The sequence below is a fragment of the Sinocyclocheilus grahami genome, unplaced genomic scaffold, assembly GCF_001515645.1.
Source record: "Sinocyclocheilus grahami isolate Dianchi unplaced genomic scaffold, SAMN03320097.WGS_v1.1 scaffold442.1, whole genome shotgun sequence".
NCBI classification, from domain to species: Eukaryota; Metazoa; Chordata; class Actinopteri; order Cypriniformes; family Cyprinidae; genus Sinocyclocheilus; species Sinocyclocheilus grahami.
Genome location: NW_015505621.1, coordinates 2434991 through 2461851, shown reverse-complemented (window position 1 = coordinate 2461851; position 26861 = coordinate 2434991). Strand labels below are relative to the sequence as shown.

The 26861-nt window shown below is 38.0% G+C and overlaps 1 protein-coding gene across 1 annotated transcript in view; it reads right to left on the bottom strand.

Annotated features, from left to right (window-relative positions):
- Positions 1-5811, bottom strand: part of LOC107552164 (plexin-B1-like) — a gene marked incomplete at its 3' end in the record, with an annotated part of 29797 nt that extends 23986 nt beyond the window's left edge. The window contains exon 1 of the mRNA XM_016233993.1: positions 5687-5811. The remainder of the gene's footprint in view (positions 1-5686) is intronic.
- Positions 5812-26861: the final 21050 nt, after the last annotated feature.

Here is a 26861-nt window from a genome sequence, read left to right as displayed (position 1 = left end):
AGTAGGATATCATACTGGTATCGAATAGACAATGTGTAAATGCTACATGTATCAGTCTTACCTGAATAAATCAGTGAGGCGTTCACAGCCCTAGAGCATTTTAATAGCGAGAGGGTGTGTCGCCACCACCGTATCCTCACCGAAAATCTAACCGAAAGTGGCAAACAGAAGCGAAACGGAGAGCTTGCGATTAAATCCCACCCAGGGTGCAACCATTCCTACACAGATCCACCTAACAGCAGCAGACAGGGTGAGAATGGCACAGAACAAAAGTGTGCTGAAATGGAGCATGCAGGAGGTCTCTTATACTGTCAAAACAGGCAATTTCACAGCTTGAATTAGGTCGAGCTTTTGCAGCATCAGCATTCATCTCCATTTTTTGACTTAAATGGTAATAACTGTTTCGGGGCATCATGGGAGCGAGTGAGAACACACTCCCTATTCACTAGGAAAGAGGAATAGCTACTGCCTTTGTGATGAGCAATGGAAAAAGCTTGGGATATATATTGGAGACGAGCTCTTCCTTACACACGCACACACACAAAGAACTGGGACTTGACAAAGGGAGGAAATAAACGGAGGTTGGTTTTGCAGCAAACTATTGTAAAACCAGACAAATAGCTATTATACTTAATGCGTATCTCAAATAACAGCTTTTGCAATATGTAAACATGTTTTAAATAGGGGGTAGCATAGTATATCACCCTGAAAGGTGCAACCAATTTAGGGAGAGCCATTTCGACTGCAGGCTGACCTTTGACCCTTGCTGGAAGTGCTTGTGCCGCCCATTTCTTTAGTGTGTGTATGTGTGTACATTCACAATCTCGGTAAACTTCCTCTCCTGCATAGCAGCATATTAAAACAAAGCACATACTTACTAGGTTGCTACGCTCACTCAACACTCATTACCTCCAGAAACAGACACGCTAGTAATTATAGCGTGCATGTGTCTAATTTCCTTGCCGAGTGCATAATAAACAAAACACAATATCAGACACAAAGCTTACTAGTACACACAATTCTTCCAGACAGACACACTTTCCACACAGGCAAAAACCACAAAAAATGAAGGACATCACACAAAGCATGCAACTGGAACATTCAAAAAAAAAAAAGTGAGACTCTGTGCGTGTTAAAAAAAATAAGATGAGCTTCAGAGGCCAAGACTCCTCAATGGGGGTGAGCCAACTGACAGACATGCAAACCCCACCCATGCTGTGTGCTTGCGCTATCAGAGGAAGAAATCGCTTCGGCAGGCTTGACATCTGACAAAACGTCTCCCCTAATTTAAAGCAGTCTTGATGGAACAATATAGTCTGGCTACAATTCTTAGATTTTGGTGGGCGTAACTACCATCGACCTTAAGGATGCATCCCTAAAGTATTCAGAGATGTCAACTGATCAATATTGATATTTAAATGACTTCACAATTTCCCCCCAAAACCGAACACTTGGTTACATCCTTCAATCTAATGGAGCTTTAATGCAAAATTCTGCATGTACAAGCAGATGCATGTAAATTCATGAATGCTAATCACGCCCTTCTAGCAAAAGCTCGATAAAAAATAAGCAAGTCATGACATTTTTGCCTAATTGGATCACTTTCTCAAGGTGTGAACTTCTCAGAAGAGATGTTTGTTTCACATTCGAGTCTGTACGTGCCACAAAAAGAGGGCGTAGATCGGGTGAGCGGTCACAGCAGGTGGGGGCAGCAAGATTTTGAGTGGAAATTAACCTGGAAATCTGATGTGACAAAGCATCTTGCGACACGCACCACTGTGTCTCGTCAAAACATCTCTCGCCATTTAAATGCATCTGAATTCATAAAGCATCAGAATTCATAAGACAATGCAAGACCCAATTAATGGGATAGTCCACCCAAAAATATAAATTCTGTCAGCACTTACTCACCTTTATGTCGCACTAAACCTGCATGACTTATTTTATATTGCGGAACACAAAAGATGACAAGGTAACACTTTACAAAAAGGTCTCATTAGTTAATGCATAACTAACATACATTTGCTACAGTATTTAGCTACAGCAGTTCATGTCAGCTCAGGTTCATTAATTAATATTAACAGATACAACTTTTGATTTGAATAATGTATTAGTAAATGTTGAAATCAACAGCAACTAAGATTAATAAATGCTTTAGAAGTATTACTCGTTAGGTCATGTTAACTAATGTAGCTAACTTATGTTAACAAATGGAACCTCATTGTACGTGTTACTAAAGATATTTTGAAAAACAATAAAATTGGAGCCTACTGACTTATATTGTACACTCTCAGAAAAAAGGTACAAAAGCTGTCACTGGGGTGGTACCCTTTCAAAAGTTACTAATATGTACCATTTAGGTACTAATATGTAAACCTTAGTTACTGATAGGTATGTTCCTTTAAGGTACTAATATGCGCCATTAAGGGGTAAATATGGTACAAAGGTAGACCTTTTGAAAGGTTACCGCTCCATTCACAGCTTTTGTACCTTTTGTCTGTGCATATATGAACCAGAAAAGACACTTTTTAAAATATCTTCCATGTTCTACAGATGAAGCAAAGTCATCAAGTGATTAAATGCTGACAGAATTATCAAATATCCCTTTAATTACCACATCCTTGCAAAAGCTTGATTAAAAAAGCAAGCCATTTTTGACTTAAGTTCTCATAAGGTAAGATCACATTTGCGTCACGTCACACAAAGCAGATCGGGCACAGATTGGTGGGGTTGTCGCAGCAGGTGAGACTGTGCCATGCTAACGCAGGTGTCGGGGTGGAAATAAACCTGGAAATTCGGTGCGAGACAAAGACAAAGCATCTCGCAACACGCATCATGTCTGGTGGAGATGGGCACATCGCGGAGCTGCCGCTGATTATTACAGCGTTGGCTCTTTGAATGCGTACTGAGAGTGAGAGTGACTGGGATTTACAAGTCTCTTTGATGCCAGGCATGAAAGTGTCAGTACACCAAGTGTGTGTGTGTGTGTGAGCGTGCGAGAGTGAGAGAGTTTGTGAGTGTGTGTGTGTGCCTGGGGTGTGCAGTGGTTAATCACCACCTCTGTGCGGAGGGAGGGTGGGCAAGTTCTCATTTCCATACTCTACGCCCAAGCAGGAGGGGGTGATACTTTGAGAAATATGGAACTAGAGAGAGAGAAGGTTGGGAAAATTGAAAAAAAGAAGAGAAAGGCAAAAAAACAACAGAGAACGCGTCTGGCTGTTTGAAGAACACAAAGCAGGAGTGTGATCAAATACGCCGATTAGTAAAGTAACCTCGTGCATATTTCATCGCTGACAGTTGTATGCTATTCAGGCTCCTAATATTTTATAGAAAAGACTCGCCGCTTCGTATTTACTCAATCTTTTCTCCCTCCCGCCGCGCCAACTCAACTATCTTCATATCTCTGTTGCAATCTGTCCTCTGTTTCCAGCAAAGCCTCCTCTCCTCATCGCTGCTTTATACTCTCCAACTGAGCTCATGAATATTTCACGCATATTTCACACACGCTGCTAGATATCTGATATCATCAGGCCGTTTCGGCAAGGAGAGCAAGAGTTTAGCTCTGCCGTTTAGGTCCTGCAGGAATTTTTGCTGGAGAAAACACGGCTGCGGTCGAACCAAGCGAGTCAGGCAACCAATCATCTAAGGCTGCCTGTAATTATCACCTCTCTGAACAAACAAATATGATGAAATCTTATTTTGATGGTAATGAGCCGTAATGGCCACAATGGGAGATATAATGATGCTCAAGCAAGCTTTTATCACAGACGAACTCTGTGAATCTGCAGGAAAATGACACGGAGTGGCTCTTTTGAATGCAACCTACAGGTAATCACAGTAAACCTTTTTCTAAAAAAGTGCCGTTTCAATTTTACGCTGATTGAATTCAACAGTTCTGGCAGGTTAGGAAGGTGCACATCTATATTCATAAGCTGGATGAGTGTGAGAAGTGCGTCTACTCTCTGTGAATTTTAAAAACAGTTCTGGAACCATCAACCGTATGATGATGATGATTATTAGGTTTCACCCTCGGCTCTCATTTTCACACCGGCAGACTCTCTCACTTCGTGAGCGGCCCACACTGCTTTCATCACCACCTTGACAAGCATCTGCGTGCATAAAAATGCAACATTAATTATTTGATGGGGGCAGATAAACACGCTCACTCCAGTGAAACCGACAGGAAGGGAGCTGCCACTAAATTCACGGGCTACTTCGTACATTACACACCCTATTTAATAGCTGTTTTAGAGGCTGAAAACAACAACAACCAAAAAACACAGCTGTATGCTTGTCTGCCCAGCTCAGGGAGCATACTAATGATTTTGAATGAAGGTTCCCTAAAGCGTTTACAAGCCAAACATTTAGCAAGATATGGGCCGTCTTTGAAGAGGGAAAGAAAATGCAAATTCGCAGCAGTGCAATTTCAAATTAGAGACTAAAGGGAGGAAAAACTTGTTTGTGTGTACCGGGTGCATGAAACAATAAAAGAATGTCAACACGAGCAGCAAATTACACCCCCCATATGCTGAACGCAAGGTGAAAACCCACCAGTCCTCAGGGACTAAAAGGGAGGAGGCGTTTAGAAAGGAGACAATGGAGTCATAACAATGGGGGGAGCGCATGAAAAAAGAAAGAGAGGGTGAAAAGAGATGTTCAGGTTTCATGAAAGTTGGTACGGCTCGCTGAAAAGACACAATCCCGAACGTGACTCCTAGAGTGGCACGCCACACCTCCCGGAGGAATAGTACAATAACCGCAAGCTGCTGATACAGAGGCTGGAAAAACCACTGAGTAAATGTGTGATTAAACATCTAGTTATCTACCAATTAAGCCTGAATACATTAGATCCACTCCACAACAGGTTAGCGTGGCATTTGAGGTCTTTGACTAGTCACCTTGAGAATAGGATGTCAACGCAGCTGTCTGATAATGTTGTTTCAGATGCACTGACATTCATGTGACGTTATTTATCTACAGTGACAGACTAAATCAGTCCCATTAAAGTTTTATAAACCGAGCTGAATGAAAAGGATTAAAAAAAAATGAAAGGCATTAAAGAACAAATGTAATTTAGACCGCAATTCTCAGTTAGTTAAAAAAGGTTTGCAAACTACATTTAAATAGCAGACACTTAAAAAAAAAAAAAAGATGAAAACCATTTTGCTTTTCATGTTTCTTTTCTATCAAAGTGAAGCTTGTTTGAGCTTGAAATAGAATGCAAGAGCAAAAATCAATGAATACTCTCAGAGGTCTGTCCCAGAGCGCAGGCAACCTTCTGAAAGGTTATGAAATATAAACAGAACATACTGAACAACGAGCTGGACACAAAGATGCATTATGTTCAGTGCTCTGATGGTAAGTTATGAAATGCTAAATGAGATCCCTGTCAGGTAAATGAAAACAATACATTATTCCTAATCACATTAGCCTAACTTACTTAATTTAACGAAGCCAAGATCATAAGAACTTCTCCACTGACATTCACAATAACTTAATGTAACATAACCCTAAACATTTCCCTCAAAAACAAAGTCATTTTTACCTGAAATGCACTTATTTGAATCTGTAAACAGCAAAAGATGATGAAGTGTTTTTCAAAGCATCTACAGATGAACTAATTCAGCACTCAGTATCCAAAAACGCAAAAACACCCATAAGTTTCTCAGCGAACTGTGCTACTCACTTCATTCAGCGGCACTGCGTTTCATCCCCTTTGAAGTCGAAGCGAAAGTCTCGTTAATTTTTAAAACAACAACACAAGCGTTTGAAAGTGAACCCGGTAAATCCCATTATGCGTGTGCTACATTGTTGTGAAGCGGCTCAGACTCCAGCGAGCAGCGCGAGCGGCTCTGGGGGGAGTGGGCGGGGCTTTCCGAACGTCATGAAACAGTTTCAATGAAGTGCTTGTGGAGTGGGCGGGGCTTTCCCTTACGTAGGGGAGGTACTACAGGTGAACAGATAGACTATAAACATTTTGCTTTTATATTAGCATTTTAGATTTCAGACATGACTGCCTTTTTGTTGATGATGAACCAATAAAAAGCATTTTATTTTATGATCTTATTTATGATTATATGTATAATTATTATTTGTATCAACATTACTTACTTTTTCCCCCTCACGGTTTTTATTGTGCTTATTGATACTCTGTATTAATGTGCTTTCCTTTTCATTAAAGGTGCTCTAATCGTCTTCAGGAGTATCGCACATAATGACACCTTATTTTCTGACAGATATCATTGAAATGATTATAATAATGAGTGATATTTTGCCAATTAGAAAATGTTACCAATCAAAAACACTCTGTGCTTGTCAATCAATTCAAGGGCAGGGGGGAGAGGGCTTTTGTCTGAAGTTAGCAAAATGGCTGAAATCAAAATGATTAACAGCTCCTTTGACACAGTGCAAACAGAACTTTTTTTGCATTCTGATTGAATCTTAAAATATGCAAATTACGATAAGTAAATAATAATACAAATCCGCATTTATCAAAAGTGATGTAGAGCCCACAGACACCATCACAACATTTTTCAAAAGATTTATTTTACAACATTTAGGAAAACATTTGCATATGAACATGCATTTTTTTTCAAAAACCCATTTAAGAAATATGATAATTATCTTTTAAGAAGCAATATTTAAAATTAGTGGTCTGTGCATGTAAAAATATATGGATCATCAGTATATGTCATAACATTACTAACTGTTTCTTAAATATAGGCTGCTTACCAATTCTGATGTAATTAATTTTTGTGACATTTCAGCTAATTCCATAATTTAGCTAATTAACTAATTCCCTAGACCTCTAAAGGTCCATAACATCAAGTAACATGTCGTAGAGAATCAAAATTAAATCCAACTAAAATTTTTAATCCACCCAAAAATCACCACTTAAAGAGTTAGTTCACCCAAAAATTTTAATTAGGCTGTGTTTTACTCACCCCCGATGCATCCTAGGTGTATATGACTTTCTTCTTTCAGACGAATCCAGTCGGAGTTATATTAAAAATGGTCTTTGATCTTTCAAGCTCTATCGTTGTACTCAGCGGGTGTTGCATTGCTTCAGTCCAAAAGACGTGAAATAAAAAGCACCCTTCCACAAAAAAAAAATAAAAAGTGTCTCACACGGCTCCGGGGGGTGAACAAAGGCCTCCTGTAGCGAATCGATGCGTTTTTGTAAGAAAAATATCCATATTCAAAACGTAATAATCACTTGAATCTAGCTTGCGCTCACTGTTGACGTATGAGGTCAGCTTTGCGCATGCGCCGCTCAGAAGTGACGCACGCGGAGAGATCGAAACAAAACAACGGTCACTAATTAGAAGTACAAAACGAGGATTTGTAAAGAAGAATGTCGGAGGATTTGCGATATAAGCCAAGAGGTGACTTGCTTTCCTTTGCTAAAATAAAGTAAGGAAACTTTGCTTCTTTTGCTCCTGTTAACAAACGTTGGTTTTCACGAGACTCACCGGCGCATGCGCAATTTTTTATATAACTCCGACTGGATTCGTCTGAAAGAAGAAAGTCATATACACCTAGGATGCATCGGGGGTGAGTAAAACACAGCCTAATTTTTATTTTTGGGTGAACTAACTCTTTAAGCCTGCAGTACCTCCCCTTAATATTTAATGCTGGCATTCAGGCATGAACTGAAGCACGCTGCATTTAAAGGCGCATGTCGGGTGGATTTGGGGTGTTGCGGGGGGAGGCAGAGACACGCCTCTCCTCGCCGCAGCTGGAGAGAGCAGATGGGGTGTGACACCCGTGTGTTTCTGTTGCACCAGGTTTTGACACGGATACTGTCGGGTTCACACAATACCAATTGAAACAAATGCAGATCTCTCAAACGCACCGCCTTTAATAGATTCTTCGCCATCCGCTGGGCTTCATTTGTCAAATGTCACCCGGCTGTGACATTTCCCACGGTGTCAACCTACAAGTGCATTAAAAAAGGGATGCATTTTAAAGATACCAAGGGAAGAATCATAAGTGCAACATACACACATGCACCTTTCTACAAATTGTTTCAGTACCTTTTTTCCATCAAGAAGAAATCAACTAGAATCAGCTGTGAATTGAAACTGGACCTTGTATAATTTTGTATTACATAACTGTAATGCAATACTGTATGTATGTGTGTGTGTGTGTATGTCTGTACATGTGTATATATATGCGCGCGTGTGTGTATGTGTGTGTGTGTGAGAGAGAGAGAGAGAGAGTGTGTGTATTTTTTTTTATACAGTATTTACAAACTTTTTTTGTCCATATTTACTGTGGTCTTTTTAGTCTTTGTGACCGTCTACGACATACGTCACTGTAATTCCCTGAAAGAACTGGGTTCTTTATCCATTGCTATGAAATGTGCTAAAATTACAATAAAGTTGACTTATTGGTGTTATTTTGAATTAATATCTTTATTAATATTTTTAATTCGTTTTCATTTTTATATTTTCCAATTTAATTGAAATTGTATTCGTTTTAGTAATTTTTATATTATTTTTGTTAGTTTTTATTTTTAAATGTCTATATATTTTTTATTCATTTTTATCTAATATTTACTTTATTTTAGTACGTCAAGTTAAACTAAATGAAAATGAGAATAAAATATTCTTTTATTTATTTATATATTTATATTTTTCGCTTTCATTACAATTTTAATGTTTTTCTCATTTTATTGTGCGTTGTCATTTATATTATTATTATTTTTTAAACATACATCTGTTTTTTTATTTCCATTTTAATTATTTTAGTACATTGAGGCAAAGCTGAATTGTAATACGGTTACGTTTTTTATATTTTCTTTTTTCATTTTTAGTTAAAATGTTCTTTATTTAGTCTTTATTCTGTCATTCTTTTATCATTATTTATGTGTCTATATAGTTAGTTTTTATTAATTACTTTTAGTTTTTTAGCACAAGTTAAAATAAATGAATAAGAAATGTTGCCATGGCAACCGGCTCAAATAAAATAAGTTACATTATTTTATTTCACTCAGTTTATTTTTTTGTATTTATGGTTTTCGTTTTCGTTAACTATAACAACCCTGCCTCACACAAAAGCACAAAATCTCCTTGACACAGCAAAGAAATTATGACGGCTCATTGTATTTAGTCCGAGCCAGAGAAGAAAGCGATAGAAAGAGCGAGAGAGTCAGTGAAGGGGAGAGAGTTGAGAGAGAAGGGCTCCCCAGCGGGTTTACTGATGAGCAGGCATGCGGGGAGACTGGGGGGCTCAGCTGGGGCTGTTTGCCTAGCAGTGAACACCCGTCATCAAGGAGCTCATAAAATATTAATCCAGCACACAAAGACGGGAAGAAGACGGACAGAGTGACCAGAGAAAGACGGTGCGAGAGGGAGAGAGACTGATGCAGGCTGAGCGTAATGAATGGACCGAGAGGGTGGGAGGGGGCCGTGGGGTGAAAGGGTGACATGCAGTAATTGGGGGGAAATCTGCGCGGCGGTGGGTGGAAACCATTATTGGCAGGTGGAACAAAAATGGAAGCATCCCTGAAATAATGAAGCGAGGGGGAGGAGAGCAAGGAGGAGATGCGGCGAGCAATAAGATGAGAATTGGCACTCATTTAATTACAATTGCTTTAAAATAAAACTGTTCTCATGACAATGGCACGGAATTAGAAATAGCAGCGCACTTCCGACTGCGGAGGGCCGAGTTTGGAGGAATGGGCTCGGAGCGTATGTTCACATAAGAAGTTTTGGCAGGAAGCGCAGCGCCCAACAGTTGTCTGTTTACACTCCTGGAGCCAAGGACTGGGCCCACAACAGAACAATGCTGATTTGTTAGGAGGACTCTAAGCGGCTCTTCATGTCCAAATACGCGCTGGCACACAAGGACAGACGCTGAATAGAGAGCACACACACATGCGCATCCACACCGGATCAGACATCAATACATATCCAGAGTGTTAATATTCCGGAACAGCGGGCAAAGCTCTTAGGGATGCCTGAAAGCAATAATCAATTTTATTCAGATAGCTGCCTGTGGGATGCGTGTCACACTAGGGACGGCGTTTCAAGTTAAAAGAGAGGCCGATGGCTAGAGCAAAAAAAAAAAAAAACAAGGTTCATCCAAAAACGGGTGATCTAATGTGCTGGTTATGCTCTGATTAAAGGATTAGGCTACCTAAAAATAAAACGTCTGTCATCGTTTACTCACCCTTATGTCGGTCCGATGCCGTATGCTGATATTTTTAACACAGCAGATGTGTTAAAAATATGACGAGTCTAAACACTAACCTTTTTTTATAGTGAGCACATCAGACAAACTCCAAAAAGGACCAGAGAAAACACTGGAAAACCTAATAAAAGTAGATAATGCGACTTGTAAAGTCATGCAGTGGGTTTGTGTGAGGTACAGGCAAAAAGTTCAGAATTATTTGTAAAAGAAAAATACTCATAAATACTTACAAAAGGCGAGTTAACCAGTTGCAATATTCTGAAGGGTGATGACATTAGACAGCTGCAGTGGAGGGCAAATGTATTTACATTTATGCATTTGGCAGATGCTTTTATCCGAAGTGTATATTTTAAGTTCATGTTGATGAACTGAACCCTTGACCTTGGTGTTGCTAGCATCATGCTACACTGTTTGAGATACAGGAATGCAATTATAAATAAATAAGGGTTACACAAAGTGTAATGTCATATGGACAACTTTGTTTTTTTGTCCTTTTCAGCAATGGAACTGTTTATGTGTAGAGTGAAAAAAACTTCCACATTTCTCCTGTCCACAGAAAAATATCAGAAAAATTGACTTTCGTTTGTTTCATTTGGGTGAACTACACCTTTAAGAACACCAGTGTTTCAGAAAAGTTAGAAAGAGGAAATCCACAGCAGATAAATAGGACAGGATGAGAACACAAGGCTTGGCCGGACGCACATTTACCCTGCATCTCAAAATAAAGTCCTCATCAGCAAGTTTGTGAACCTTGTGGGTTTGCCTGGTGATGCCAAATGACTCAAAAAAAGGAGTTCAGATCACACCTCATGCACTTTGCAGAACCTGTGGCTGAATCAAAAACAAAACATTGACATTTACTTGCAAAGCAAACCACACAGGACGAGCATCAGAGAGAAACAGAGGAGGAATTTAACAACACTCCTAATGTAAAAATTTGATTTTAGTATCATTGATATACTACTATAGTTTTAGATTCATTAAAATAATAAATTATATATTTATATATTTTCTGTTTCACTTTAATTTTAGTTAAAGTTTTACAACAAAAGCTTTCACAACAAAAAAATATGTATTTTTTAGTTTAAAAAAATATATATAATTATTTTTGTACTTAAAGTTAAACTAAACAAAAAGGAGAAATGTTGCCTTGGCAATTAGTGGAAATAACATAAGCGAGAGACGTAGGATTTAAAAATTCACTAATAGATTTGACCATATTTCCCCGGCTGATTGATTACATTAAGAAGGCTACTACAGTACAAACATTTTTGTATTAAGTTTTCTCAAATGTCATGTTAGAATATGCAAATGAGCCATTGTATAATTAAATATGCACTCATTTGCATACATTGGCACCACAAAAGCCAGGAAAAAATACATTGTCAACATGTTTTTAGGAATACAATGTTCTATACAATTAGGAAAATGAAAAAAAAAAAAACTCTGTTAAAACCTTCAGAATATAGAAAATAGGAATAAAACTGTCAAGTTTGGTGAATGGAAGTCCTGCTGAAGTGGAGATTTCATTTTGAGAAAATCTCCTTTAAAAGATCTGCACTGTCATAGAAATCTACAGATGCAATAAATTAAACACTTAAGTCTATTTTGCATGTTTTTCTTCCCACTAGACGAGTAACAAAAGGCTCTTTATGGCTTTAGTTACTAATAATAACCCTGTTTAACAACTGAATAAACGAGTGAAAGCAAGAATGCAGAAGAAAGCGTGCATGCATGTGCCCATCTCTATTGCTGCATGCCTGGCACTGCCAGAAAAGAGTCTCTCTCACAATCAAGGGCAGCCAAACTTCAGGCCGCATTCCTCCCTCTCCCTCTCTCGTTTGACTTCTTTTTCCATCATTCCCGACACAGAACGTTCCAGTCACGGAAAACCGCTTAAATGCGCAAATCGCATGCCTATTACAATATCAAAGCGAGACTTGATAAAGATGACAGTGTGTGTGTTAACGGAAGCGCCGTGACCTCCCCGCGTGTTGGACGCCTCTCGTCATGGCCTGAATGGAGCTTCTGTGGCTGGACATGACCGCTGACCTCTTTCTGCTGCAGAGTTTCCTTTTTACATGACGAGCCAAATATCCAGCTCTCTCTGAGCTCTGAGTGGAATAATAAGTCGTCGCTGGATTCCAGAGGACGTTTCGTTTGCGTTTCATTGCCAGAAGCCCCCGAGGCTACAGCAAACGAGAAATAAGTTTTCCTGCACCTCACACACGATATTAAAGTGTCCTCTTCGGAGCGCGTCGTCACAGCAGTTGGGATACGTTAATTGACTATGAATTGAATATATGAATAATTGATGTGTTGTAGCAAATTTGAGCGAAAGGAGAAAAACAGCAGAAGATGGGACTAAAAAATAATTAGGCGACTTTGTGAAGTATGAAACACAATAGTGCTTTGAAAAAGCCAGATTAAAACAAGGGGAATATGTGCAACTACACTTTAACGCCTTCTGATGAAAATGTGTGCTTTGCATGTGCAAAAGGTATTCTGGGTGGTTGCTAGGGTGGTTACTAGGCAAGTCCACCCTCAGGTTTCTATGATATTCTGGTCTCTAGATATGATTTGGGTGAACTTATGGGATTTTTTTTTTTTTTTTCACAGTTTTATTGTTCACCAGGCAAAAATCTAAGTTTTATTGCTTAGGAAAGTACTGGCACACCTTTCCTCAACACAATGCATGATTTGAGGTATCAATCATGTCTGCAGCACAAACTGCGGGATAAACGGCACCAATTTTTAGGGATTTAAACAAATGATGTTAGCCTTAGCAAGCACATGCTATATCCAATAATAACTTGGTTTAACCTGATTCAATTGCCTATAGTTTCACATTTTAGAAATGGGTTTTCTTCAAATAAAATTAGCATGTAGACCAAACTCAAATACCTTGTGTGTTGCGTGAATTGAGAACTGGGCCTGTATTTATCAAGCCTCTGAGAATTACTCTCAAGCACGTTGCTAAGAATTGACTTAAGTGTAAAAAACTTCTTGGCTCAAAGCTGCTCTTAAAAGTTAGTTATCAAGCATCTCAGTCATAATTTAAGCGAAGTGTAGGACTAAATCTTAAGTGTCAGTCTTCGAGCTGATTTACGACACTTTTTGTTGTGCCACAAACGGGATTTTGGATGACGAAATACGCATGGACCAATCACTAAATAGATTTCCTTATTTAAGAATATTCTCAGATAAATTCACGTTGAATGGTTAGATTCCTAATTGGAGTTTACATTCAACACACATTTGAAAATAAAGAATTTTCAAGAGAATACATTTTGGTAAGGAAACGAATTGTCATAACAACCTTCAATTTAGGGTTGTGCCGGTAGATGATAGTATCGTGTATCGACGATAGTCAGAGATATCACCTGTGGCTGATTTCTTTGATGATAGCAAGACGATTATTATTATTATTCGTCAAAAATATAGGCGCCTATCTTTAATTATGCAGCGCAGAGAGCCGCTTCAGAAACTTGCCCCGGCGCGGGTGGTGAGTAGCCGGGATCAGCTCCGGTGGCCGTGTCGGAGCCATAACGTGCCGCAGACGTGTGCAGTGTAAATAAGGGATCAGATATTTATTCATGATACAGTGTAGGTAGCTTCACTGATTATAACGAGAGTGTTTTTAAAGCGCATAATACTCGCGCTAGACTGAAGTCAGTTGTTGTGTTGATGTTCTATGGTAATGTAAATATTTTTTGCTCGTTTCTGTGTGAATAACTGAGGCAATGTAACCGTTTTATTAACTGCTCATCGTCAAACATTTCAAGAACATTCTTCCTCTCCTGAAAGATTCGCGCATGTCTCCGTCTCCTCAGCCGCCATCACAAGCCCCTACTGGAACTCCTAACCACTTGAGAGACCTCTCGAGCTGTCTTAAATAACTGGGAGAGTAAGAGTGATTCTTAGCTTTAAGAAAAGTGATAACTTGCTTTTATACTTAAGTTTGAAAGTAGGAGTAAATTTAATGAATTCTCAGCACTTAAGACTAAAATGGCACTTTGAGAAGCTTGATAAATACGGGCCCTGAACCGAATTTCCTTTATTTTTATATATAAAATCGCTTCTTCCAGGGAGTCCTGGCCAAAATGGCAGCACAAAAAGTTTCACACAAAACAGTTTATACACACACACACACACACACAAACACAAAATCCTTATTGTTTAAATGTTTAATACTTAGTTAAAACATTTACATGTTTCCTTACAGTTAGACCATAAAAGATTTTTAAAACTATTCAACAAATTGAGTCCAAATGTCTCCAAATAAAATTAGATGTAAAAAAAAAAAACAAAAAAAAACAGATTAAGCCTCAGGTTAACTACAGTACTAGCTACCAATAATGCATATTAGCAAGATAGCAAGCATTTTTTGTTGTTGTTTTTTGTTTTTTACTTAATGTAATATATTGAATAAACAAGATGCAAGAGACTGGTCAATGTATTGGTTTGTGCATGCATCATATACATTTAAAAATATGATTTTTCATTTTGATTGTTCAGTTTAATTTATTAAGCTAGTTCAAGCAGCACTTCTGTTTTCATGACATTTGCATTCAATTTCTTTACATGCAACCCACTTAAATTTGTGAAATGGAGGTTGACTTAATCTGAGAATCACAGTTTTTTCATTAAACTAGACAGTGGAGTTTTGGAACCGAATTGGGAGAGTAAATGTGTTAATTTATGCATTTTTATTTAGTGTTTTCTGTTAAGTTATGTTAGACTTTTAAGAGTTTCTGTTGACCTTCTGTGGTTGTCGGAGAGCTGTAGAGAGCTTGAGGTTAGGTTTGTGGGATGGATACACAGATGCATGATACGTTATGCAATCAACAACAGCTAGTAGCTTCTTACTTTTCCATCGCATTTGCATGCAAAATGTGCTCTCCTAACTATTAGTCTTAACTAGGTAAGATGAATTACTGCCAGGGACACCACATAGAATAATCTGCTAATTGTATACGGTCATCGGCTCATTCTCTTTGTCAGACAATCAAAAAAACACTTGCATGCAACATCCTCCCACAACCTGAGCACAAGCTCCACTCTTCACCACAATGAGAACCTCTGGAAACGGTTTACAATATACTGTAACTTAACTTGAACACTGAACAAGTTTTTACATTTCCTCAAAAACATTTGAATATACTGGATTCAGCTCAATATAATTTAGCTGATATAACCAAAAACATTGACTAAGTTCAAAAATGTTGGGTTTGTAATGTTTTTATTAAAATGCTGATTTGGTGCACAGAAAACATTTCTTTTTATTATCAGTGTTGAAAACAGCTGTTTTGATATTTTTGTGGAAACGGTGAATTTTAAGATTCTGTGATGAATAGAAAGTTTAAAAAACAGCATTTATTTGAAAGAGAAATCTTCTGTAACATCATAAATGTAAATTATGATCAATTTAATACAGTGCATCTGTGCTGAATAAAAGCATTCATTTCTTTGAAAAGAAATTAAAAATAAAATCTTACTGGCCCCAAACTTTAAAGGGGTCATATGACGTTGCTAAAAAGAACATTATTTTGTGTATTTGGTGTAATGCAATGTGTTTATATGAAAAAGAATGCGTTTTTTGAACCTTAAACCGCATAATGTACATTATTGTTGCTCCTCTATGCCCTGCCTTTCTGAAACGCGTCGATTTTTACAAAGCTCATCGTTCTAAAAAAGCGAGGTGTGCTCTGATTGGCCAGTTATCCAGCACATTGTGATTGGCCAAATGCCTCAAGCGTGTGACGGAAATGTTACGCCCCTTACCATATTGTGATGCCGTCTCCCAGCAGGACGAGACAAAACCAATAAAACCCATTACAAATGAGGCATTTGTTGCATCCAGTGGGGACATAATTACTGATTATAATGACTTATACTGTCTATTTACGCGTTGCGTTGCATCGCGTATCGCGCCGCAGAAACATAAAACCATGTCTGCATTTGTGATCGGAGAAACGACAAACAACAAGCCCTACTCTACTCTGCTCAAAACTCACGTTTGAATCATCAGTGGCAAATTATTTAAAATATTAAAAAAACGTATTTACAGGCTGCGAGTCAGAAGCGACAGACTGTCCTTGCAAAGTTGGAACTGCCCAACTTTATAGAAACAGCCTTTGTGCCAAAGACGCAGTGTAGGCTACTGGTTCAGGAAACATCTGAATATTTGGGTTGAACTGTTCTGGAATAGTGGTGTAAATACAACTTAACCACTGCTTTCTAGTCGTGTCCTCTTTTGGAAGACCAAACAAAGTAGTTTCGTTTTTCACAAAGAAACACACAGCGTCTCCACAACATGGCAGCGGCGGCAACAGCAAGAATTAAAGTTACGCCTTCTTTTTTTTGCATGAACATTTGGGCGGCGTTATGCAAATCTTCCCACATTGTGATGTAGATATGTGGGGGCGTGTTAGAACGAGCCATTTTAGGTAGGAGTGGCTGACTCTTAACTTTTATAAAGAATATCTCTTTATTCTTTAGTCTTTGCAACTTTACAGATCTTCTTTATGCACCAAGAGCTTGTAACACTCCAAAGAGAAAGGAAAAATTGAAATCGCATCGTATGACCCCTTTAATGGTAGTGTACGTCTAAAATTTAAGAAAGAAAAAAACAAAAAAAACAAGTGTATCACCACAACAACAGTAACACAAAAACAACTAAAAAAATAATCAGAAAATCATCTAAATACTACATTAAACAACTATCAATTTTCCTCTTTCTTCATCCTTCTCAGAAACACATAAAACAACACTTAAATTTACACTCCCAATCCAGTCCCTTGCAAAGCATGCTGGGACTGGAAATCCACTGCCCGGTTTCAGGTAATGCAACAAAAATTAATAATGAAGCGGAACACAAATGAATTTCAGTGCAATGAAATCTTGACAAAAAGAATTGCATAGCTCATTTATTTCTGAACAAGCAGCGCAAAAAAAAAAAAAAAAACCAGCATGGAAAAAATTTATTTTTCCATGCTGGTTATCAGTGTCTCTCCCTTTACCCAAAACAACGACATTGCCATGCTAGTGCTCACTTGAGCTCAACTTCTGCAGATGTAGCCCTGAAGAGCAGGCCCACACAATCTAATGCTGTTATCTTGCTGTAGTAGCTGTAGGCCCGTCCCCAATCCCCTCTCAATCCAAAAAGAAATCTGAAACCCTTTAATGTTTACTGCGACCCTCAGTACAGTATCCAAACACCCGAGGCAACATACACAGTGAAAGAATGACGGGGAGCGGGTGAGTTACCGCGGTTGGCAGCTCACCTCAGCCCCATCAATGTGGCAAAACAGGTTTGACAACGAAGGCAAACAACATGGCAGTGGAACAAGAGAACATATTTGATCCTTGAAAACTCTCAATTACTTGGAAACGGCTGTTATTGCACCACAATCCCCATCTCTAAAAAAAAAAAAAATCTTCTTTTATTACCACAACCTACAGTGCGCCACGAGACCCTGGCAGCATCATCATAAATCAAAAGAGATTCAATTATAGAGAAACACATTGGAACGCAATCGTATCAGAACTGCAAAATGGGAGCAGAAGACCATTTTTGGGCTTTATAGTGGGGAAGAATACGCAATCACTCATCTCAACGTGTGGTGATCAAGACAGAAGAAAAGAGACATTCATTTATGCACAACTACTTCCAGCAGATGTCTGGTCACATTTGCATTTAGCAGCAAAACGTTTTGATTTCAAAGGATGTGTGTGCACACAAGATAATGTTTTTGTAGAATATCCAAATAACCAATTTATCTATCATCCAGTTTTTGAGCAATATTTGAGGATAAACACTATTTAAGCTCTATCAGCAGCATCTGTGGCTTATTCTGTCAACCGCTGAAAATACTTTTGTCTTGTTCCTCAGTGTGTATAAAGCAGAAATGTGAAGCTGTTCGGAACACATGAATTCTTTAGTTAACAAAACAAATGAATTGAACTGCAAAATGTCCAAAGCTGTATTATTTTCTTTCTTCATTGATACTGCTCTTTTCCATACAATGACAGAACGCAGGGGCTGTCAAGCTCCAAAAAGGCCAAAAAAGCAATACATCATTGCATTCTGTTTTTATTCACAATTTGTACAGTGTCCCAACTTTTTTGGAATTGGGTTTGTAGTACAAACAACTTATTTTAAGTGCTGAAAATCCCCTTTGTGGCTTACAAATCCATGCACACATTTAAACTTGAGGAGTTAAAATGCGTAGCACCACGTTTGACACCAACACCACCATTGGTTCTCATGTGTCTTGTGACATACCTGCCAGTGTAAATATGTGGAAGTGTGAAGGAGATTTGAGTTGTTCTATTAAAAAAAAAAGGTTCACCCTTTTGACTCATTTAACTCTTTAGCATTTCAGGGAAATGGTTCTCATGTGTCTTGTGACATACCTGCCGGTGTAAATATGTGGAAGTGTGAAGGAGATTTGAGTTGTTCTAAAAAAAAAAAAAAAAGGTTCACCCTTTTGACTCATTTAACTCTTTAGCAGATAGGGGGTCAACATATTTTGGGGTGTAACCCAAAATTATGAATTGGCCTATATCTTTTGAGCACAAGGTCTAATTTTTACTAAACTTGGCACGCAAGGAAAACAGGACATTCTGAGTAAACATGCCACATTTCATGAAATTCCGATGCTCGATGAACTAACAGCATTTGATAACACCAAAGATATCAGCCGTTTATCTTGACGTAAATGACAGATGAGGGCTATAACGACAACATTGTCCACATAAGAAATCATTTTAGGTCTAATCTTTCTTTAATTAGTTTGAATGGCTCCTGATTTCCTTTTTGAAGTCAGTTGTTTCTTCTTTAAGCTAACTTCCTTAACTTATACTATAACATTCAAGACTGGTGACTTTGTGATAAAAACACATAAAATTTGGACTAATAATTGTGGCTTATGATTGTATTTTTTATGATTGTATTGACAATGAATTTAGAAAGGCATGAGTGAGAACAAATGATATTTTTGTTAAGGAAATTATATTTTTGTTAACTCTTGAGGGTTATAAATAGTTAGTCGCATATTTTTAATATTATCTGCGCTGCTCCGTGCATGCCTGCTATGCATTGCAAGTGCATTACTGTAAATAAGTTTCCGTGTTTCTTTTTTTTTTCCCAAAAGGAAGTCAAAATTGTTTCCTGTGGTAGTTGATGGCATGCCACAGATGCTGTCCATCCTTAAGACTTCAGTGACACACATAGCTGAGATTCTTCCACTTAAGAAAAAATCAATAACCCGAAGCACGCAATAGATGCTCTGGTGGGTTTACCCACTCGACGAGTCGGATGTATGTGCGTGATCAGTGAAACAGATGCTGCTGGGCTCAGACAGTTGTGGAGTAAAGGCACCAATTACAGTGGCAGCCCTGCCTCTGACACACACTATTACACACTCTATAATCTACCCTGCAAATCTCACTCCCACACAGTGTCAAAGGGGAACGAGAGAGAGCGCGAAGCGAAAAGAAAAACAGGCAACGAGAGCGAGAGGGGGAAGCTTAGAGACATGCAGAGAGTAAATGAGAGAAACGATGGACAGAAGAGGGCTGAAGGACAGGAGAATGAGTGTGTGTGTGCGTGCATGTAAGGATGGGGAGAGCGGAGCATGATGGTGACATATCTGAACATATACTGATAGGGAAGTCGGATTGCTGGGCTGGGAAAACACTGCCCATAATTGCTGCACTAGGATCAGCTTCCTCTTCTCAAATCCAGCCCATAATTACTTACTGGTCAGAAAGGAAAAGCTGACTCTAGAACAGCAGGAGCAGAAAAAATTAAGCTCACATCATTCGGGTGCAAAAGGGATAATGGTTTTATCATATTTATAAAAAAAATAAAATAAAATTAAGTGTAATTCTTGGACAAAGTTTTTTTTAATAAATAAAATAGTCACATTTAATTGTGCAGGCTTAAAACTAGAGAGTTTATTTTTTTGTATAATCATTTATATATATTTTTTTCTTTGATTTTTTTTTTTTTTTAAGTTTTAGTTAACTTTGTAACTAAGTTTAAGATTTTATATTTTATTTATTTTATTATTGTGTGTCTGTGTGAATATGATGTGATATATGATATAAAATTACATCAACGTCAGAGACTTCTGCTTTACCCTTCAGATTTCTCACCCTCTGTTGATGAAAGCACAAAAATAAATATATGCCACAAGACAAACGGGAAGTGGAGAACAGAACAGAATTAAAGGAAGTACAGGGGAAGAGTAGAAAGTACGGACAACTGTGGAGAGAGAGAGAGAGAGAGAGAGAGAGAGAGAGAGAGAGAGAGAGAGAGAGAGAGTGTTCACAGAGATAGCGGCATGTGGAGAAGCAGATTTTGGCTTGAATAAGCGAGTCCGTCTGGGTGTCCCTCTCGGCAGAGATCACTGTCATTAAAGTGCTACATGAGAAGATGCTCAGGATGTGTGTGCAGAGGCCTGAAGAGAGAGAGAGTGGGCTACATCCTCCCAAAACCGGCCTGGGAAGACCCTCTGCTGTAAACAGAACCCAACACAGATGCACACACACAGCTCTAGTGAACACTCCCTCGCCAACCAGCCGCAGGCAGGTAGCTAGAAGAGTAAATCAATGCAGAGAGACTGGAGATCTCCAGGGAGAGAGCGAGCGAGCGGGTGAGCTCTGTCACGGGTGCTAATTTTACAATCTAAATGACTCGTCTACACACTATGGTAGTTCTGTTCCAAAACCTAGTGACCCAGCAAGTACAAAATGCTTTTACACTGCTTTCACAGCACTGCATTTTGGTTGCCGTTATTCGGTGCATTAGAACTTTTTTTAAAAAACCTTCTAGAAACTTAGACTTGAAAAAAAAAATTTAACTTAAACATAATGTGCAGTTTATGGATTTGAAGCACCAAAAGTGATCAGTAGCAAAGTGCAACTTTAAAGAAAAGTTACATTGAATTTACAAAAATGTCTGAATTTTTTATAAAGTTTTGGAGACGTTTTATATTTGGTTATTAGTTGGATATTAGGTTGTGTTTATATTTGTTTTCTAAAAGCACATGCAAAATGTCAATATAACTTGTTTTTACTGCAGATGCAAAACCAAATCAAACTGCAACATTTAAAGGACATTATGCTCTCCAAGGCTGCATTTATTAAATAAAAAATACAGTAAAAAATATTGTGAAATATTATTACAATTTAAAATAAATAGTTTTCTATTCAAATATATTTTAAAATGCAATTTATTCTTGGGATGCAAAGCTGAATTTTCAGCATCATTACTCTAGTCTTCAGTGTCACATGATCCTTCAGAAATTAGGAAACATTTCTTATTATCAATGTTGAAAAGAGTTGTGCTGCTTAATTAATTTTTTTTAAACTGTGACATTTATTCCAGAATTCTGTGATGAACAGAAGGTTGATGAAAAGAACAATATTTACGCATTTATTAAATAAATACAGTAAAAAATATTGTGAAATATTATTACAATTTAAAATAAATAGTTTTCTATTCAAATATATTTTAAAATGCAATTTATTCTTGGGATGCAAAGCTGAATTTTCAGCATCATTACTCTAGTCTTCAGTGTCACATGATCCTTCAGAAATTAGGAAACATTTCTTATTATCAATGTTGAAAAGAGTTGTGCTGCTTAATTAATTTTTTTTAAACTGTGACATTTATTCCAGAATTCTGTGATGAACAGAAGGTTGATGAAAAGAACAATATTTACTTAAAATATATTGTTAAAAAATATATAGTCTTCACGGTCACATTTGTTTAATTTAATGCATTCCTGCAGAATAAAATTCAGTTAAAAAAATCTTACTGACTTCAAACTATTTAATGATAATATATATATATATATATATATATATATACGTGATTTTCTGGATTTTCTTTTCTCATTTTGTCTCTCATAGTTGAGGTATACCTATGATGAAAATTACAGGCCTCTCTCATCTTTTTAAGTGGGAGAACTTACACAATTGGTGGCTGACTAAATACTTTTTTGCCCACATTACAATATATTGCCTTTAAAATGTTTTTTATGTATAATATAACATAACACAATATAATATAACAATAATAATAGTTTTTATATTAGAGTTTTTTATTCTAATATAATATTAGATTAAAGGGGTCATATGATGCTATTTCATCTTTTCCTTTCTCTTTGGAGTGTTACAAGCTCTTGGTGCATAAAGAAGATCTGTAAAGTTACAACGACTAAAGTCTCAAATCCAAAGAGATATTCTTTATAAAACCCCGCCTACCTTAAATGGCTCGTTCTAACACACCCCCACATGTCTACCTCACTATGTGGGAAGATTTGCCGTGAAGACGCTGTGTGTTTCGTTGTGAAAGCGAAACTACTTTGTTTGGTCTTCCAAAAGAGGACGATATGGCTTCGTCATGCCTGGAGCTGATCCCTGCTGGTCGCTGAGGGAATACATCAACTTAGTGCTGTGGATCGCCAGATCGGCTTTCACCGTGGACGAAGCGGAGTCGTCACATGTGGTTGCCGCAAGCCCGCCGGACGCTCCTTTGTCGAATCTGCCACCTCTGCTCACTCTAGCCCTCTGGCTGTTCCTCACTTTATCCCCCGGCCTCTGCTCACTCTAGGCCGCCATGTGTGATGCTGTGTTTCGTTGTGAAAGCGAAACTACTTTTGTTTGGCTTTCCAAAAATGGACATGACTAGAAATCAGTGGTTAAGTTGTATTTACAACACTGTTCCAGAACAGTTCAACCAAAATATTCAGATGTGTGCAGCACATTTTATGGAGGACTGTTTCCTGATCCTGGGAGAGTAGACTACAATGCTGGCTGCAAGTAAGTTTTTTATATTTAAAGATATTAAAAGTTTTGAGCAGTGTAGAGTAGCACTTGTTTTTTGTCTTTCTCCAGACATGGTTTTATGTTTACGCAGAGCGATATGCAACGCAAGGTGTAAAAAGACAGTATAAGTCATTATAATCAGTAATTATGTCCCCACTGGATGCAACAAATGCCTCGTTTATAATGGGTTTTTATTGGTTTTGTCTCGTCACGCCGGGACACGGCATCACAGTATGGTAAGGGGCATAACATTTCCGTCACACGCTTGAGGTATTCGGCCAATCATAACGCACTGGATAGCTGGCCAATCAGAGCACACCTCGCTTTTCAGACCGTTGAGCTTTGTAAAAATCGACGCCTTTCAGAACGGCAGGGCATAGAGGAGAAACAATAATGTACAGTATGTGGAAAATAATGTGTTTTTTTAACCTTAAACCGCATAAACGCATTGCATTACACCAAATACACAAAATAATGTTCTTTTTAGCAGCATCATATGACCCCTTTAATATATAATAATTTAATATAATATATAAAAATAATATAAAAAGAAATTTAATATATTTCAAGAGACTTTCAACCAGCATAACAAAAATGTTTTTGAACCAAATCAACTACACTGCCTTTAAAGTGTCATTCAATTGCACTTCCCAAAAAAGGAACTTGGTAACTCAGCCTTTCTGAGCCGAAGCAGTCACTTATGACATTCCATTCACGTTAGGATGCTCCCTACGTGGGCAGCAGACAGCAGGGCAGCTCACTAGGCTGTACAATAGAACTGTTGAGTGAGTTGTTAAAGGGGTTCACTTGAACTTTATGGACAGAAACACAAAAGGCAAATTGGTTTTGCTACCATGTGCCCTCTTGACCCTCGTTTTGTAGCTAACAATCCAAATTGCATTTCGCACCTCAAAGACAAACAGCCCTAACCACATGCTCGAAAGCAGGATGGAGAGAGAGAACGAGTGAGTGAGTGAGACACCGAGAGAACAGAGGGAAAACAGGAGCAGACAATTGCAGGAAAACTACTCAGAGGCCCAGAGAGGAAGAGACCGGGAGACAAACAAAAGACAGACATACAGAGAGAGAGAGAGAGAGAGAGAGAGAGAGAGAGACAGCATGATGAAGTACAGAGCTCTGCGTGGCACACACACACCCACACCCAGACGCCGACCTTTCCCGTTTTACACAGCGGTTTCATTGTAAGCGTTCATGTGGCCGCTGTAACCCAAACAAATAAAAACACTTCAAAACAGCTGCGAAATCTATTCGTCAGAGTCTGTGTCCATAAACGGTGGCTAAACGAGTGTGGGAGAGACGGAGATTATGGGCGTGTGGATTCGAGTGCATTTCTGTGTGATAAAAACAGCTCTGGGATTAGACTGCCGTGCCGTTATGGGAGACGGAGCTTTGTTAAACATTCAGAGTGGAAAAGCCCTGCCTTACCATCAGATAATATCATGGGGTGAGAAGAAAGAGAAACAGACAGTATACAGTATGTTATGTGTTCATATAAGTATGAAACCTCAAGTGGCCCGATCAGATTAAATCACCACCCAAAGGGCTTTTTAATTGCTCCGAGATGAGCTTTTAAAACTCAAGAGACTTCAGTGACTTCTTAGCTAAAGTCAATATGAAACAGCATTTCATAAATTTGACATTATGATTCTATCCATCAGGAATTGATTGGATATTGAAAAGTGGGCATTATATTCTAGAATGGAGCCAGACGGGTCACCTAAATGTGCCGTCCCATCCTGAAAAGCCTCCTGCACCTACTTTTGAGGAGACTGACAGTAGCCTGAAACCATTTATAAACATATATAACATTAACCTGTAAGCCACACAGCCTAGCTGATGTCAGTGGAAAATGGGGTCTTTTGACTTTGCATATGAATTGTATCTCAGATGTTTCTCATTAAATGTGTTTGGAGAATTAAATCTAGACATGTTGTATGACACGATTGCCATATATAAGAGTATAGAGCTATAAAATGAATGTGGATAGCAGCTATTTGGTGTGAAGCGTTTGAGTTTATATTGAGATCTCTGACTTTTGATTGCAGACTTTAGTATCTTGGGAAGTCTGAGCACAGGTTGAGACTGTTGAGATCTCATCTGAAACTGAAAGAGGAGACGTGTGAGATTTATGAAGACTGCTTGGAGGATGACATTAAACTAGGACTGCGGGCTTTCACATTGAGCAGCATTAACTACACAGAGCCGTTGTTCACTGACAAGCTGCGCAAAACCACGTTCATATTCGCGCTATTTTTTTATGAGGGTAAATCTTCAACAAACGTACATTTTTAGGTAACCTAGTGCTTTAACAGATTGTTTATTTATTCATTAGCTTATTTACTGTTTGTTTTTGTTTTCTCTTTTGTCCACCCTGTAAACGTCTAATCGGAACATACTATTACATGCTATTGTTTTAGTGAGTTTATGACATGTGCGACCAAACTACATCTCCCATGATTCTTTGGGGCATCACAAAAAACATATCCCGTGCTCTTCGATTTAGGCCACAAAAGCATCCTGCCTTTGTCAGGAAGCATGAAAGAGATCATGAAATATGAACTCGCCCAACACATTCATTTAGTTCCAACTAAAACCACTCGAACACCAATCATGTCGTAATTACTCCCATGTAGAAACTCCTCAGGAGGACCTGAAGGGAGCAAAAGCCCCTCACCGCAAAACCAAGAAACTCAGTTAGCGCACTTCCCAAATGGAGAAAAATGTGTCTGTGTGCCTTTGGTGAGTCAATGAGAGTAAATAAAGAGCAGCAGTCGGTAATGTGATGTTACAGCAGGACTGGAGAGCATTGAAAGCGGTTTAAGTTTGAAGAGCTCTTTTCATGTGAAGAGCGCTGCCATATTTCAAAAGCACACAGAGAGACGGAGAGAAAGAGAAGCAGCAGCTGAACGCCTCCGCCAGCTTCTACTGTAACCACATCGCAGCTATTTTGGCGACAGTCGGGAAACAGCGACGATCCAGAAGCCCATCAGGGGGGATAAGTACCTCGTTTTCGCTTAAATGCACGCTAGATTATTTCCGACTAAATCCTCAAACGGTGTGGTATCTGCCATTCTCAGATGCATGAGGGATTTAGGACAAAGCAGCCATGGGTCAATGCCACTGTTTCTTATGTATTAAGCATAAAAACAAAAACACAAAGCTGTTTGTTATGAATAGAACCTAAATAAAACTAGTGCCCTACTCAAACAAAGACAAACTTCATCATAATTACATTACTACTGTGAATGTTGTCTAAAATATAGTTTTTGTAAGGTTAATGGAGAATAGCAAGTTATTTTCCTGCAAAATGTAAAAACTTTGTTTACCAATGTTTGTGCATTTTAGTGGTTTACTTTTATGTATGAACCGATTGATTGATTTCCTCCTTTTTGTTCAAAATATATTTATTAAATTTTTTTTCTTTTCATCCACCTTGAATCCCTCATTAGAAATGATAAATCATAAATAATTTTTAAAAAGAATGTATTAACTGATCATTCATTTTTATGTATTTGTTTATAATTTCTTTGTTTAATCATTACCTCTCTTTTGTTTAAAATTGTAATATAAATATTTACAATGTATATATATTTACTTATTTATTATTTTTGTTATTTTTCCTCCATGAAACAAATCATATAAAATATAAATAAATCCTAAATAATAAACTTAATATCAGTATTAACTGATTGATTATGTATTTATTTATTAATTCATTCATTCATTCATTCATTCATTCATTCAATTCAAATTATTTGAATTATTTGATCAATACCTCCTGTTGTTCAGTATTTATTTAT